Raw genomic sequence first — 15,802 nt, forward strand, 5'->3', positions numbered from 1 at the left:
CCACCCAGATGTGTTTGAGCAAACCAAGCCAGCTTTTCCTTTTGCTTTGTTTGCCACTGGGATGATCCCTCAGTTCTCACTCAGGCCTGGCTTCCCTGGAGCTTTTTTTCCCTCTCTCTGGATGAATACCACACCACCTGCCCAGCCTGGCAGTCACACAAACAGGCACTCTGATTTCAGCATCCCTGCAGAACAGACACTGTTTGGTCATGGACAAGGTGGGAATTCAGGCATCCTCACTGCCTGACTCCACTGACAGAGATCTGGGACAAAACCAATCACTTTTACGTAAAAGAAAGGGCTGTGAACCCGTGCAGTGCTCCCAGCCCTGCCAGCACTGGATTGGCACCTTGACAGACACAGCTCCTCTTGAGATCACACACCCAGCTTGGAGAAGGGCCTGCCATGTGTCCTGTGGGATGGTGAGTGGTCCCAGCAGGAATCCCGAGGGATCAGCCCACTTCAGAGCACATCTGCAGCTCCCAGCCTGAGGCACCTCACTGGGCTCTGCATTCCTTTTCTGTTCTCAGATGTAGGAGAAGATCCTTTAGGCCGAAAAGAGATGGAAGTGGGCAAGTGAGAGATAACAGTGCTTTAACTGGGACTTTGCAAGTTAAAAAAGGAACTGAGGCAGAGTCATGATGGAAACAGATTGCACACATCTGACCAGATCCTGTAGGTAAGTGAAGTCAGACAGTCCTTGTGGCAAGGGGAGGACCCCTGTGCTGAAAGAGGCAGAAGACAAGTCTTAAAGCAGGGATGGTTTCGTGGCACAGCGATAAAACAGGATGGAAAGATCGCTGAGCAAGGTGCTCAGATGGTGCTCCAGCTCTCCTTTTAGTGACAGTCACTGAGTCAGTCCCACGTTTTTTAACTGGAATGAGAATGCCCTGCAGATCCCTTGCTGTGATCGCAGAGGTCAGGGGGACCATCCCCAGCTGGTCCATCCTCAGTGCATGTGGCTGCTGCAGCTGGAGCTGGGGCAGCATTGAGGCACTCCCAGGGCACTTCCATGGTAACAACAGATGTGATCCTGCTCCCAAGTGCAATTCATTCTTATGACATCCTGTTTCTGCTGGGGCTATAAGAGGCTTTCTAGGGCAGGACCATGTCACATCACCTGCTGAAGTTGTGTGTGCTGTGGAACAGCTGGCAGGTGAGTGGCTCCTGCTGCCCTGGCCCTGCCCTGCTCTCACTGTTCCCTCAGTGCCTCTAGAAAAGGCAGTTCCACCGTCGGTGCTCTCCCAAAGGTGCTGCTGCCTCTGCAGCCCCGCAGGAGCTGGTGGCATTTCATGTTTCTTCACAAACTGTCCAGGATTTTTACTGTCTCTCATCGAACCCCTGTTTGTCACCCGGTGCAAGTTTATCACATCTGTTATTTCATCAATATTACAAACCCCCCCCCCCCCCCCAATCAAATAAAACCCACCCCCAACAGCGCCACAATCTCTGGTTCCAACTGAGATATCTCCATAAAGCACAACCCCTCCCTGCAAAACCTGCTTTTCCCAGAAACTTCCCCAGCATCCCAGCCCAAACTCCAGATGAAGAAGCAGGGTTTGCAGTAATAACCAAACCTTTAGCAAACATCATTAGTAACAACTTGCCAATGAGCAGAAATAATTACAGGCAATTGCTCTGTGGACAGCCAAGCAGGGAACACCATTTTTTCCATGTAAAACAGGGAAATACAACTAGGGAAAGAGAAGCACCAAAGGGCAAAGGTTGCTGTTTAAGGCTACAAAATGAGGAAAGACACCCGCTCTGAGCCTACACCACCTCCTGCTTGGCTGGCCTTGTGCAGGGGCCAGAACCCACAGCCTCAGGAGCTTTGGCATTCCCGAGGCACAGCTGGCACCATTTGCCTTGTCACCGTGCCCCTGGTGTCCTGCTGCCCCAGCAGGACATGGCACCCCCGTGTTCCCCTGTCCATTGGCCGGGACCCGGCCATCCACACCAGGCTGCTGTGGAACACCTCGGGAGAGTCACAGTAAACTGGTGGCACTTTAGGGCACCGCGGGGAGCGGATTATGCAAATGAGGACATCCGCTTTAATGGCATTCCAGGATTTTTAGTCAAATTTAATTACCTTCCTTCTTCCCCCCTCTCTGTGCCCGTCCCTGATCAAATTAAAACAAACAACCCCCAGCAGAGTGTTTGTGACAGGAATCGTGTTGGAGACTAATTAAAACCTGACGATTGTCACCGCGACGAGCCTGGCAGCCGCCCGTGCCAGGCGGCGGGGGGGACAGGGCAGGCGACACGGGGACAGGAACAGGACAGGTGGCACGGCACTGAATGCTCCCCACGGCAGCTCATCATCCGCACGCTCTTGATCCCGTGTCACCGCTCCTGCCCGTGACACGGCTGGCGGGCAGAGGGAGAAAACGTGGGTCACAATTACTTCTGCAATAATTTAATGGGCTAATTATTAAACCCATGCGGCACCTTCTCCGGGGCGCTGCGGGGGCAGGTGGGGTGGGGTCTGTGCGGGAGTTGCCGTCTGCCGTGGAGCTGGGGAGGGGACAGCTGGGCTGAGCGCCCTGTCACACGTCTGTCCCTTTTAGAGAGACGGTCCTGAGCACACGGGGGCTCAGGCTGGTCCTGGCAGCTCCCCGCTGCACAGCCCAGCGTGAGTCCTGTGTTCCTGTCCTGCTTCCCCTTCCTGGCAAAGCTCCAGGTTTGACCTTGGTGTGGAGAAACCCGCACTGTGCTCTCCCTGAGGATTTTGCCTTTCCCCTGTGGTTTCCAGCGCCTGCGTGCGCTCAATCCCACTGAGATCCAGTCGGCTGCTCTGGTTCCCTGTTCCCCTGGACACACAAGTCCAGCCAGGCTGGGGAGGATTGGATGGATGTTTGCAGGCACTACTTGGCTGAGCAGTGGGAAGGAACAATCTCCCTGTGATGAACCAGCTGTGACCCAACCCCTTGCAACCTCTTGTTACGGCATCGATGAAGTCACTAAATGATCCCTTGTTCATATTCCCGTAAATCAATAGGTCCTGGCGCTGTAACACACTGGCTGGTTCCAGTATTTTAGTTGGGATAGTCCTCAAGGGGAGCTGGGCTCGTTAATTAAATCCATCTAATCAATCTGGTCTGGAAGGGCACCGGTTATTTATTCATCAGAGGCTGCACCGTGCAGCCCAGGCGATCTGAAAGGCAGTAAATAAACATGAAAATGAAAAGCTGAGGCAGCAGAGTTTCCCTGGGCCCGGGAGACTTCAGAGCTGGGTCAGATTATACGGGATCATACCTTTAATTTAACGAAATCCAATAAAAAGTGCACCTGGATTGAACAAAATCCCTGGGTGGGGGGGAGCCACCAGGGCTGACGTGGGATGAGCCCCGGGGGTCAGGGTGTGCTCAAGCCCTGCCCTCTCCGGACAGCCCATCCCTGTCCACACACCCAGGGAGACCTCGGGGCGAGCGCAGCACCTGGCTCAGGCCACGCGTTCCCGAAGCAGCTTCCCATGGGTTGTCCTGCTCAGCCACCTCTGCTGCCGAGGAGCTCAGAGCACGGTGGGGCTCCCGTGTTCCTGGGAAGTTAATTACAAAGAGAGCCTTCCAGGAACTAGGGAAGAGGAAAATCTGAGCTGATGGATGAGAAAAAAAAGGAGGGTGATTTTATCACTTTTCAGCTCACGGTTTGCAGAATTGTTCCCCTCGCTAGTGTGAAATGCTGAGGGAGCCGAGCTGCCGGTAGAGGATGAGCTCCCTCCCATCCCGACCAAGCCTGGTTTTGCCATTGTTGGATGCCAGAGCCAACGTTGTTGTGAATGCAAAGGCCTGCAAATCAGTGCTGAATAAAATACCACTGCTCCGAGTTGGGCATGTCTGAACCCTCGGTCCGCTGGGTTTGCTGTCTCTTGCAGCTTGAAGAGCTGATATATCCCTTCATCTGGCTTGGTTTTCATGCACAAGAGCCTGGATTAACCTCCACGGTGTTGGGATTGCCTAAAAGCATTTCCAGAACAAAGGCAGTGAGGAGTGAGGGCAGGTCTGCTCTGTCCAGCAGCTCTGGGAGTTTTCACCAACCCTGGAATGATGCTCCTGCTGCAGGCAGTGCCTGAGGGATTTGTGGACTGATGGCACAGCTACATACTGGGGTTGGGAGTGGGAATGTGGGTCAGGGACCCACAGGGAAGGACAGGAGGAAGATGAGGCATCACAGTGCCTGTGCGAAGAGACGTTCTTGCACTTCTGCAGGGCCCGAGGAAGAGAGTGGCTGGATGGGGAAGATGATGAGAACCTGACAGAACACAAGCATGGGAAGAAGGACTTGGGAAGAGTGTGGCAGAGACACAACAGAGCAGAGAGCAGCTCTGGCTGGGCCATGGTTGGGGTTTGAGGCTCAGCCCCCCACGCACAGGAATGTTCAGAGCCTGGGTTTGCTCCCCACTGCTTTCCACACCCTTGGGTGACTCTCAGAGGGAGGTGGCTCCCTTGAGACATGGAGGGCAAAGGGATGGGAGGAGGCCTTGGCACTCCCGTGGGTGGTCTAAGCCCGAGTCTGCAGGAAAAAAAGGTGATTCAAGTATGGGTGGGTGCTGAGGCTGTCAGGGCACAGGGAGGGGCACAGGATTAGCCTATAAATCATAATTAATGAATATGCAAAGCTGGGGAGAAGCGTTTATCCCACTGCAGCTCCCTCTCAATGTGAGAACTCTGATCAGATGTCACCCCACCATGGAGTCATTTTCCCAAAGTTCCAGCCACCTGCAACCTGGACACTTCTGCAAAGGGATGCTCTGCCCACATTTTGTGAGTGCACTGCTACTGAGGAACAAGAACCCTTTGGAAACAGCTGCCATGGAGGGGGAAAACTCGAGAGAGCAGGAAGGTGCCCTCAGCCTCCTTCTCTTGCTCCGTGGGATGCATTGGGCTGGCAGAGCCTGCAGCCCTCCCTCCCTGTTCATCCAGCACAGCAGCATCACCCACAGCCCTCACGGTGGGCAGAGTGGGGTCAGGTCCCTGCAGGCCCAGGGCAAGGCTCTGCGATTCCCAAGGGGGCCTTTTCCAAGGGGCAGAGGCCAGACCTGCCTGAGCCCCCCACCCCCTCACCAGCTCCTGCATCCCCCTGGGCTGGATTGGTTCCTCTGGTACCTGCTGATTTCCCTTTCTGATTTCCTGGGAGCTTGCAATTGAGCTCTAATGACAGGAACACAAAACTATTAAGTGGTTTCAGTCATGAAGAAAGAAGCAGGGTTTGCATCCAGATTTGGTCTAATCCAGTGTTTTTCTGAGCTGGTTTCTCCCCCTGCGTCCCAGACTCCTGGTGATTCACCACGACCTCATTACTTCTGAGTTAACACAACGTACTTGGCTGCTGGTAGATGGTTTATTAATTCTGGACTCGTTCCCAACAAGATGTGTCCTATCTAGAGACAAAATGCTTTTATCATGTGTCCCAAGATTCTGGCCAACCCCTTTGGTCTCCAAGCTTGCCTGGGGTGAGGACGAGAGCCCAAGGAATCATAAATATGGTCTTTCAGACAGTTTTTCCTCTGAGGATCAGAAAGCCCAGACACACCTGCCCGAAGGGTGCCCTGGGCAGGGGATGGGGAGGAGACAGTTCATCTCTGTCCCGGTAAGAGCAAAGCACAGGAACTATGTCCTGTTACTGGGATGAACAGAGCACATTCCCCAACACAGCGTGTTCCTGAAATCCCTGAATGGAAAATCCATAGGCCTGGAAATGAGTGCATTTGTTCTCTTGCTGTCTCCATTGTTAGCTGGAGGAACAGCTAACAGAGTGTGTCTTCTCTGGGGGCTGCAGCGGGAAGACAGATGGTGAGAGTGACTCCAGCTGTCAGCCCCTAGAGATGTGTGCAGGAATCAGTGTTTGACATCTGATTTAGCTCTGCTCCCTCCTCAAGTCACCACTGTCCATGGCTCTGAAAGACGTGTGTGCTTCTGAGATGGTTAAATTAAACCTCACCCAAGCGAGGGGCACATGCTCAGCTCCTCAGAAATGTCAGCTGGCAGCTCGTCACCAGGAACCAATGGATCTGGGTTCACTCCCTGGAATCTGGGTGTCTGCCTCCTTCCTCTTGCAGGGCAGAGTTACACTGGCCTGGGAGAGGATTGAGAGCCAAACCAAACAGGCAGAAAAGGGGCATGAGCAGCTTCTGGGAAAGGGGGAGCCTTCGGGGAGCATCCCCTTTCCAGGGCTGGCTCTAGAGTGGGGACAAGCCAAAGGCAGGCCTGCTTAGGGGACAGCTGTGTTACCTGGGCAGGGGACACCCGAGAAGCAGAAACACTGAAGAGAAGAGGGAGGAGGAGGAGGAGGAGGGGGCAGACATTCCACGAGAATCCCCATCTGTGTGGAGAGGGAATATGGGCCAGGGCTGTAACATGTCCCAGATGAGGTGGAAAGGGCTCAGCAGAGCATGAGTCACTGCAGGGGAGGGGAGAACAGCTCTCTGATAAGAGGTGAAGCAACTCCCCGTGGCTGGTTAATCTTCATTCAATGACTGCCAGTGGAGCCTTGCACAAGGCTTGGTGACCTCAGCATTCAACCGCCTCCCTTGGCTGCTCGACAGTCCTTGTGTCCCTCCTGGGCACGTAACAGGTTCTGGTGCCCACAGAGAGTGTGGGGCAGAGAGACATGAGAGCTGCCTGTAGCGTCAATCCAGATGAGGCTGCCTCTGGAGACTCCACCAGGTTCCATTTCCAGCACAGATAGGACTCATCCCATCCCCACTGGCAGGAGAAGCTTAAGTTAAGCGACAGTTTCCATTACCCCAGGTTGCTCCGAGCCCTGTCTAACCTGGGCTTGGACACTTCCTGAGATGAGGCAGCCACAGCTTCCCTAGGAAACCCGTGCCAGGGCCCTGCCACCCTCTGAATAGTCTCAGTCTTCTCTCCCAAGTAAATCTCCCCCAGTGTTTCAGTATTTACCTCCCATCCTTCCCATCGTTCTTCTCTCCCGGTGACCCTCGCCTGTCTCAAACTGCTGCGGGTCTCTCCATGTGTCTGGGCACGATTACCGGTGGATCTGTGTCCCTCTGTGGGTGTGGGTGCGGGTCCGTCCGTGGGTCTGTCCGTGGGTTCGGGTCTGTCCGTGGGTGCGGGTCCGTGCCCGGAGCCGCCGCGCGGGGGCAGGCGGAGACCGCGGGAGGAGCGTGGGACCGGGCTATCGCTCCTCTGGGAATGTCTCCTGGATGGAGGCGAGGCCTGGAGCAGCGGGAGCCCCGCGGGCTGCGCTGTCCTCAGTGGGGTCCGCAAGCTGTCTTGGGAGCGGTAGGACAAACGAGCTCTGAATCCGAACCGATACAGGGCTAGAGGGAACGAATCCACCGGGAACGGGCCCCCACCTTCAGGGGTGAAGGGGTGAACTTGGAGGGTGACAGGGACAGGCAGAGAACGGTCCCCATGAGGTGCGAGAGCACAAGTGAGTGCAGGGAGGGATCTGCACTGGGGGCAAGTCACCAAACTGCTCCCAGACCCACTGCCTGAGCTGCGGGTTCTGCCTGTGTCCATCCTGGAGCCAGAGCCAGGCCATGGGGGTGGATGGCCACACCTGCAGATCCCACAGGCAAACACTTCCAGAGTCACTCTCGTGGGCGCTGCCTGGAGCCAGCACCTGCTCCTGCCGAGAGCATCCTCTTCCGTGGCTGTTCTCTCCCATCTTGGGTTTGTTCCCAGCCCCCCTCTCTCTCTAGTGTGTCCCACTGGAGACACCTGTGTGACAGCGGGATCCTTGTGCCGGGGTGTGGGGCTGGCAGAGGCCCCAGCTGCCACCAACATCCCTGCCTGGGCTGCCGTGGTTGCCGGGGCGATGGATATGATGTGATAAACAGAGGGAAATGGGGATGACGCCAGCAGGGAAAGGGCAGAATGGATTTTATTTCACGTTTATTGAAGCTCAAATTGCCGTAAGAACCAACTTCCTCAGGAGCAAACAAGGGAAACTGAGACCCTCTGGGCTGTGTCTCTCTCTGGGCTTGGAAACAGCCTTTCAGCTGACATCCATGACCTGCTGCTTGAGCTAAGCTGCAGGTTTTCCATGGAATTGTCCATTTACATTTGGATCTCAGAGTGTTTGAGAAGGATCTGCCACAAGTGTGAGTCTGGGGTAGCCACAGCAGGGTGCTCTGCAGGGAGCTGCTCCCTTCTGCAGGATGCACCACTGGACCAGCATGGGAGGTGGGGAAGGAGATGGTGACCCTGAGGAGACAGCAGAGCTCTGCTGCCTCTGACCGTGCTGGGAGGGGGCTCCAGCAGAGGTTATGACTGGTCTAACAGCAGATAAGGAATAAAAAAATCCCAGATTTTCCATCTACATTTGCACAGGCTCTGGTGATTGATGTATTTCCATCTCTTTCTCCCACCTTTCTGGGCTGCAAGATGTAGAGTTGGAGAGACAAGGAAGACACTCAGGGGCTGGACCATGTCCAGGGAAGGGAACAAAGCTGGGGAAGGTCTGGAGCACCACGAGTGGCTGAGGGAGCCCAGAGGGGCCCAGAGAAAAGGAGGCTCAGGGGGATCCTTCTGAGTCTGCACAACTCCCTGACAGGAGGGTGCAGCCAGGTTGGGATTGGGCTCTGCTCTTAGGGAACAGGGACAAGGTGAGAGGAAACCGCCCCAAGCTGTGCCAGGGGAGGCTCAGTTGGATATTAGGGATAATTTCTTCCCCAGAAGGGTGGTGAGGCACTGAGAGAGGCTCCCCAGGGTAGTGGTGGAGTCTCCATCCCTGGAGGGATTTAACAGATGTCCTCTGGAAGAGCTACAGCAAAGGAGTTTAGGGCAGATCAAGTACCTCAGAGATGAATTTCCATCTGTAGGTAACAGTACCCCAATGGGCGGGGGCTCTCCGTGCATCCATGTGTGTCCCCAGCACAGCCCCCAGCACACAGATGGCTCCTGGCCGGAGCAGGGATGAGCCAGCAGTGGTAACGTTATCCTTGCTGCAGATGGAATTGCACTTACTGATATCCAGACCCAGGAGGGCCTGTGTACAGCTCTCTGGCCTGACCTGCAGGGAGGGGAGGGCTGCTCCGAGTGGGAAGGCCAGTGGGAAAATGAGCCAAGGAATGCTGATCTGTACAAAGCCTTCCCAGGTACCCCACTCCACGCAGCTCCTGCTGTCCTGCTTCCAGCCCATCCCACTGCGGGTGAAACAGAGAAGCCCTTTAGGAATTTTAAAGTGTCTACAGGAAATACCTGAAACTCTGTGCAGCAGGAAATGGAAGTGGAGGAGGCTGAGTGGCCGTGAGGGCCGGGACACTGGCCCAGAGCATCCTCACTCTGCTATAGCTGAGAATGTGGAGAGAAAGGGATTATCCACAGCTGGTGAAACAAAGGAAAAAGATTTCCTTTTAGAGAAGGGGAAGGATCCTCTGCACTCACTTACAGAATTCCTGGTTGGATAATCCCCTGAGCAGAGGGGAAATGTGCTGCTGGTGCTGATGGAGATCATTTATGGGTGAAATTATTGGTGATTTATGTTTTCACTCAGGTGGATGAGAGCAGAAATCCATGGAGAAATGGAGGCAGAGGCCAGGAGACTTGGCTGTGCATTTCTTCCCCATGCCCCGCTTTGTAAGGCTCTGTCCCCCACTCATCTGCCCTCCCCACTGATCCCTGTTCCTGCCATCCCAATGGATTGATGAGCTTGGAAGTGGCTCCAGCCTGCCCAGGACAGGTCCCACAGGTACTACCTGTCTCCAGAGATGTCCATCTCTTCTCGCCACAAGACCCACTTGAGACCCTCTGGGGAGAACAGACAGGGGTGCCTTGGGGGGAGGAGGAGAAGGAGGAAGAGGAAGAGGAGGAGGAGGAGGAGGAGGGCAGCAGGTTGAGGACACACATCTGCCGTTGGGAGCCTGTTGGGAACTGAGCACCCCCTCACCCTCTGGTCTCCTCATCAGTGACGAACACGTGCACCAAGGGCCACCACAATGAAATATATATTTATAACAATCATCATTATTATTCTTTCATCAATTTTCTCTCCCGTGGATGGAGCCTGGCAGAGACTTCAGAGCAGGCAGAACTGCTAAAGCAGAAAGTAATGGTGCCCCCAGGACGAATAAACGGAGCACTTCAAACCAGCAGATGCTGCGGAAAGCCCCAGTGCAGGAAATATCTGCGGAATGAATCGGGAGCTTTATGGAGCTGGGGCTGAAGGGCTGTAGGAAAGTTCACCAGCCCAGGAGGGGAAGGAAAATAGGGAGGACCAGGAGCTTGCACCTCCTAGTGTGGGGCTGGCACCCTGCGGAGTGGGACTGGCACCTCAGGGTGTGGGTACTGGTGTGGGATGAATCCCTTGATGGTTTAGGGTCTGACGTCAGCCCTGATGGGAAAGACAAGCTGTTCCCTGCTCCAAATCACCTGTGTAGGAACCAGCAGTTTAAAGAAACCCCAGGAAAAGCTGAGGGGTCCCAGATGGGCACAGGCCCAACCCTAAGGAAGGAGGGAAAGGGCTCTGACAGGTACAGGAGCTGAGGAGCAATAACTGCAGCAGCATCCTCTGGACAATGGGAGGCCCCTGCTCCTACTCCTCCTCACACTTTGCAGCTCCACTGATACCCACACTCCCAGCCCTGGTTTGGGGACCCCTGGGCAGGGCCTCAGGAAATGGGACCCAAAGGACAGACGTCATCACTGACTGTGCACAGCCACCACTGCTGCCCAGTGCCAAGAAAAAAATCAATAAACCAAGAAAACAAGGTTCCTGTCCTGAAAAGCCTTCAGACTCAGGCAATCCAGCAACAGCTGGGACAAAGGCATTCCTGCATGTGCTGCTGAGTATTGGCACGTGTCTCCTAGTTCCAAGTTGGTTTTTTTTTGTTGTTTTTTTTTTTTTTCCTTTCTTTTTTTTTTTTTTTAATAGTACATCATAAAATAATGCTCTATATTCTATATATTTTTATGGGCAGCAGGAGAGCAGTAGAGGGCAGGGATGGCAGGAGGCTGGCCAGGAGGAGGGAGGCTGGGGGAAGGAGTCTCTAGAAGAGCACCAAGGTGGGCAAGTACCCTGGAAGCAGGACCTGGGCTGGGACAGAGGTAGGGGAGCAGCACCTGGGGAAGGGATAGGTGAGGTTCAGCATGGCCAGAGCAGAGCAGGGGGAGGGAGGGGTGGCTGGAGAAGGGGCACACACTGGATGCTGCATTGTTCACAGCCAAGAAAGCACAGAGGGATGGAAAGCTCTGACAAATTGCCCTCAGCCCAGCCCTCAGGTCCCTCTGAGATGGCCACAGGTAGGACTGCTGCTGCCCAGCTCTGTTGTATTTCTCTGGGGACTGGTTTTTCCCCAGGACCCCCTAAAGCTTGTAACTATGTATTTTGACCCCTTCCTTCCTTTGTTGACACAATTGGCTGAGTACAGCCATCCTTTTTTGAGTGGGAGACTACATAAGACCTCTGTACTTCCTTGTGCTTTCTCTTGCCCCCTTGGAACACTTTGAGAATAAATGCCTTGGAACAATCCTGGGGTAAGAGCCTCTTTTGGAATCTTTTATCCTGTCCCCTGACATATCCCTCCAAAGCCTCTCAAGAAACTGAGCTAGCCCTGGGGGGCTGAGGGGGGATATTTCACAGAGGAGATGGCACCATAGCATGGAAGAGATGCACCATGGCATGGACGAGATGGCACCATGGCATCAGGGCACCATGGACAAGCCCTTGTCTTTAGCCTGAGGGTGCAGGAGACTGACATTTCCCAGATAGCCATCCCTTGGTGGCTGAGGGAATGTGAACCAGTGACAGCAAGACCTGAAAACGGGTTCTCAGGAATTAGAATATTTCTGGGAGTCGAAGGGCAAAGGGCTTTGATGAGACAATTCAGCGTCACACCAGATCTTCCCCACTTCTCTGCGGCGTCCCCAGGCCCTTTAAGCAGTGTCCATGTCCTGGGGCCTGCTCTGTCCCCACAGGTGTGGGATTCATCCGCCGGGCCAGGCACGGAGCAGAGCCCAGCTGGCACCCAGGCCTTGGCTGCGCGACGGGCCTCATTAGACGCTTAATTTTCAAGATGTTCACTAACTTTACGGGCTCTCTCCTGGCCGAGAGCGGGAGCTCGGCTGTGGTCCCCGGTGGCGTCTGTGGGCCGTGCCACCGGAGCGCGGCATGCCAGGGCCTGCGCCGCCGCCGTGGGTGGCAGGGCCGGGCCGGAGCCTGCCCGCCCGTGCCAGGCGTGTTCCTGCAGCCCTTCCTGGGCCATCCCCAGGTGATTCTTTCCCTTTGCTCCCTGCCCCTGGGGGCGGCTCCAAGCCTTTGATTCCACAGGCTTGTCAGGACACTTCGGCAGCTCCAGAAGATGCGTGTAAACGCGGCGATTGAAAAAAAAAAAACAAACCCGTGGTTCCAGGGGCTGTGCTGAGGCTAAAAATGGCACTGAGGTAGCCCGGAGATAGAGGGGGTTGCCACAATAAATGATCTGGTTTTTTAAGCTCCCAGGAGCTCACACCTGGGGCACAACTGGGGATGTGGGAGGGGGCGAAGGCCTGGAGAGGACTCACCCCCAGAAGACAGCAAGGAAGAGAATGTGTTGCTCTAGGGTCCAGGGAAGACTCTCTGACTGTTTAGGGAGGAAGGAAGAAGCAATTTTTAGATAAAGTGACTGGACTGGCCTGACAACCACATTGTTTATTAGCAGAAAGTTGGAGGATTTCAGAGAGAAAATGTTATGAAGGTCATTTATTCTGTTCAGCTCTACAGAGCAGCCAGGGCCTCACTGTTCCTGGCCAGAGATGGAACAGCTCATGGATGTTCTCCATGTAAAATACAGCTGGGAAAGGAAGGTCACTTCTTTCCTCCTTCCTTTATCATTTCACACTTTTCTCTCACCACATCAGAGCTACCTTTTTCTGAGTCACATATTTACAGGTGCTAAAGTTGAGCCCCAACCAGGGGAGCTTGGCAGGGAGGGGAAAGTGGTTTTGGTCATGGAACTGAGCAGGGTCCAGTGTGGAAACTGCACCGGCCCCTTCTCTGCACAGCATCAGCTGCAGGTACTGCCACAGGGATGCTCTGTTGGTTGGGCCCTTGGTGCGCTTGCAGCAGAGGGTCCCACTGACAGTGCTCAGCAAAGCTCTCATTAATGCACTCCTTGCTCTGCATTTGGGGTGATCAGGTCTTCAGAACCTGCTCTGGCCCCTCCTTGCCCTCAGTCCTCCCCCCCCAGGCCTATCTGCCTTCCTGGGGCTGTATTTGTCTTTGCAGCTTCGAGGAGGAGTCGGAATGGGAGCAGGAATAGTGGCTGGAGCAGCAATAGTGACTGAAGCAGGAAGGGCAGCTGGAGCAGGAGTGGTGGCTCTTGCTGTGCCAGGCACATGAGCTCTCTCCAAGCCAGCTGGAGGAGAAAGAGCTCTTCCTTGGAGCATTCAGGGTATCCCTCTCCGTTCCCCAAACAGACAGGCTGTGGCCAGCAGTTAATATCCCTCTGGCGCAGTGCCCTGCCCAGGCAGGGTGGCAGGCTCTTCTTTTAATAACTTATTTATCTTTCCTTATTGCAGGAATGATGACAGTTTTCATTATTAAGCTGCTAGGTAATGGTGTAGCCTTTGGTGGGAGCTGACTCATCATCCCCTCTTTGCTGACGGCTGGATTCAGTTCCCTGGGAGAACTGTGACAGGAGCAGGACGAGCACTGCCCATCACTGCTGCAGCTCGGGGGCTGGCAGGGCCAGGGCTGCACAGTCACACTGGGCACACGTCCTGTGAGGCTTGGGCTCCCCAGTGATGCTCCCTGTCCCCCAGTGCTGTCCCCCTCTCTGCTGTCCTCTTGTCGCTGTGTTCCAGAGAGGAGCTGGTGCATCCCTTGCCGTGGTGGTGCCACAGCAGGGACACTGGGGACATCGAGCACAAGGCGATGGGAAGCACAGAGGCAGTGCCATGAGCCCAGCTCAGCCCCAGCGCCCATGCAGGGGTGGCAGGGATGTGGAGAGAGGTCTCCAACTCCTGCCTTGCCCTGAAAGTAGCATCCTCCTCCCCAGCCCAAGGATTTGGAAACCACCAGTCCACAGTGGTTGTGTGTGGGCACCATGGAGCTGGAGGGAAGCCATGGAACAGCTGGAGAGGCTCTCCCTGCCCTGCTCAGCCTGGTGCTCCTCTGGCCAGGGGGAGCTCCCTGGGGATGGTGACACTGGGGTGACACTTGTGGCAATGCCAACAAAATGAGGGCAGAACAGAAGGGAGTCACCTCCTACACCTGGGAGTCAGCCATGTGCCTGTGCCAGGGATACAGCACTGCCACCATCACCGTACTGTGCTGGCAGCGGCAGCAATGATATGTGAAATCAATTAAACATGACCCATTTTTAATTAGATGTACAAACATGCCTAAAGTTAAATGAGGGCTCTTTATAAAGAAAGAATGCAGTGTGGTACCATGTTAAATGAGAAACTCATGTACTTCCCAAGTGGGAGCTTCCCAGATTTACACGTGGAGCTGCCTTTGCAAAGCAGCCCTTCTCCTGCTGCTTGGCAGGGGCAGGTTCCCACAGCAGGGATGTCTGGCTGTGGGGACAGGGACCCGCACTGCCACGGCCACTGCTGGGGCTGGCAGCTGGGAGGGGGCCTGATCCTGCACCTCCAGAAGCCTTAAAGCCACCGGATGGTCCCCAGTGTGTGCCCAGCTCCCATGTCAGCTGTGCTGGCAGCTCCTGCTGCCCCCTCCTCGCCCCCCCCAGCTGGACCCCCCTGCTGGGCTCATCTATCCCTTCCAGATGTACACCTTGAATGCACACCTTGCTGCCCTTTCAGAGGGGAAGAAACCAGGAAAAAAGTGAACCAGTTTCTAATTATGCCTTGTTTGCTTTCATTTAGAGCTAATTCAGCCCACACAAAAGTTACTCACCCTATTAAAAGAAACACATATTAAAAAAAAAAAAAACAAACAAACAACAAAAAACACACAAAAAAACCCCCCCAACCCACAGATGCCTATTCATTTTAGACTGTAGAAATTAAGTTGTGGCTATTTCCACCTTTCCCCCTCTGATTACAAACTATTTGCATCTCAAAACAAACCATCTTTAATTTGGACCTAAAGTTGCAGGGCTCTTCTCTCTGGCCCGTATAGTGAAGCAAGTGGCACAGCCTTGAACACTTCCAGGGAACTTCCACAGCTTCTCTGGGCACCCTGTGCCGGGGCCTCACCACACAGGGAAGAATTCCCACCTGACCCTTCTTCTCTGTGTCTTGGGGTGGAAAGAAGCCATTCCATGTCCTGTCCCTTCATCCCTTGTCCCAAGTCCCTCTCTAGCTCTCTTGAAGCCCCTTCAGGCACTGGAAGAGGCTCTGAGGTCTCTCTGGAGCCTTCTCTGCTCCAGGTGAACACCCCTAGCTCTCCCAGCCTGAACTCTTTGCTGGGGCTCTGCCTGTGCTACCAAGGGCCAGGACTGGGGACACTGTGGATGTCCCCTCAGCCATGCTGCCAGAGGCTGTGTGGGAGATGGACAGGTGTGACTGCTCCCTCCTCTCCTGTGTGTTTTGGCAACCTGTGGGCATTTTGACAGAATCGCTGTGATTCAAAACGATTTGCCAAGACTTTTCCCTCATCCAAGCTCCCTGCTGTGCGTGTGGCTGGTGCAAGCCCTGGGCACCCAGTGCCCTGAGGCACAGGGCACTGCCCTGCTCCCACCCCCAGCAGCTCCAGCATCTGGTTCCTGGGGCATATCAGCCAGTGTTCCCCTCGAATAACATTCCAGAGATGTTTACAAGATACATACTGAAAATAAATACACAAAAAGAGAATTTATTAAAAATAATAAAGCTGAGAAGCTGTGGAACTCCTCGCCTGCCCTGCTGGCATTGCACAGTGCCCGGGGGGCTGCCCACAGACTGGGATGGGG

The sequence above is a fragment of the Chamaea fasciata genome, unplaced genomic scaffold, assembly GCF_029207755.1.
Source record: "Chamaea fasciata isolate MVZ Bird 193981 ecotype frontalis unplaced genomic scaffold, bChaFas1.0.hap1 SCAF_4, whole genome shotgun sequence".
NCBI lineage: Eukaryota > Metazoa > Chordata > Aves > Passeriformes > Sylviidae > Chamaea > Chamaea fasciata.